Source organism: Nannospalax galili, unplaced genomic scaffold (genome assembly GCF_000622305.1).
Source record: "Nannospalax galili isolate Female #2095 unplaced genomic scaffold, S.galili_v1.0 scaffold395, whole genome shotgun sequence".
In the NCBI taxonomy this organism is placed as follows: Eukaryota; Metazoa; Chordata; class Mammalia; order Rodentia; family Spalacidae; genus Nannospalax; species Nannospalax galili.
In genome coordinates this window covers 1,328,165-1,330,010 of record NW_008335527.1, presented here as the reverse complement: position 1 = coordinate 1,330,010, position 1,846 = coordinate 1,328,165, and positions in this window count along the sequence as shown.

Below are 1,846 nucleotides of genomic sequence, written 5' to 3'. Positions count from 1 at the left end.
GTATGTTAAGAAAAAAAACACATACAGGGGCTGGAGAGATGGCTCAGCAGTTAAGAACACTGGTTGTTCTTGCAGAAGACCCGGGTTTGAATCTTAGTACCCACATGGCAGCTAACAACTGTCCGTAACTCCATTTCCAGGGGATCCGACAGCCTCTTCTGTCCTCTGAGGGCATTGCACGACATGGGTGCACTTACCTACATGCAGGCAGTACACACACATAAAATAAAAATAATAAATAAAATATTAAAAAATAAATAAATGTTTTTTAAAAAGAAAAAAACAATACAATTCCTTTCAAAGTCCCAAAAATTACTCCCATGGAGCTCAGTATATTGCCTTGAGCTGCCATAACAGAGTACCTTCTACTCGGGTCTTCGACATGGAGATTATTACCTCAGTTCTGGAGGCTGAGGTGAAGATGTGGGCAGTATTGATTTTTTCCAAAGCCTCTGGTTGGCTGGCGATGACGTCTACTCGATTGCCTTCACGTGCTCCTCCCTTTGTGTTTGCCCAAAGTTTCTTTCCTTATAAAGCCTAGGGCCCACCCTAATGTCCTCCTTTTAACTTCTAGTGTCTTTAAGAACCCTCTGCTGGCATAATCACATTCAGAAGTACCTGCTGAGATGACCATGTGCATTTTGAGGGAACCCAAATCATCTCATGATTCCCAGATTCCATCAGAAAAGTCAGAACCGAAGAACTGACTCTAAGCAGGAGAAAAGAGACCCTCCAAGCAACTCCCGGAGCTGCAGTGGAGCTCAGCAGGGCCATCACCTCATTTTGTGGACAAGAAAACCAAGGCCCAGAAGAGAGTGGCAAATACATCACATATTTTCTATTAAGGCTTCTTCCCTTAACCGTGTGTGTGTGTGTGTGTGTGTGTGTGTGTGTGTGTGTTCATGTTTATGTGTATGTGCATGTTCATGGGGGTGCACGTGTGTGTAGTATGCATGCAAGTATGTGTGAGAACATGGGGAGGCCAGAGGACATCCTCAAGTATCATTCCTTAAGCTTCAGGTTCCATCCACCTTCACTTTTTAAATTTCTATTTTTTTTTTTATTATTGGGACAGAGGGGCATATGCATGCCAACATGCATGTGTGGGGGTCAAAGGACAACCTTGTGGAGTCAGTTCTCTCCTTCCACCTTTACATGGGTTCCAGGGTTCAAATTCAGCTCATCATCAGGCTTGTTCAGTAAAAGCCTTTACCCACTGAGCCATATCCATACCCATATCACCAGCCCATATCCATCCTCCTTTTTTGTGTTTGGTTGGTTGGTTGGGTTTTTGTTTGTTTTATATTATTTTGTCTTTTGTTTGAGACAGTATCTCCCTGTAGCCCCAGCTGGCCTGGAACTCACTATGTAAACTAGGCAGTCCTCAGTCTCACAGAGATCCACCTGCTTCTGCCTCTCAAGTGCTGGGATTAAAGGTATGTACCACCATGCTTGGACCTACCCTCCTTTTTAAGACAAGGTCTCTCACTGGCCTGGAACTCCTCCACTAGGCTAGATTGGCTGACCACAATCCCCAGGGATCCATCTGTCTTTGCCTCCTCACTGCTGGGTTACAAGTACACACCATCATATCCAGCCTCTTCCTCCTTCTTCCCCCCTCCTCCCCCTCCTCCCCCTCCTCCTCTTTCTCCTCCTCTTCCTCTTCCTCGTTTTCTCCTATTCCTTCTTCTGGGGATAAACTCAGGTACTCATGCTTGCACAGCAAGCATTTTGCTGAGCTATCTCCTGAGCCCCTCACTTAACTACTCACGTAGAACCCAGAATAGAAATGACATGTCATAGCCAGCCACAGCCAGGCACACCTGCCACATTGAAGTTTTATGGA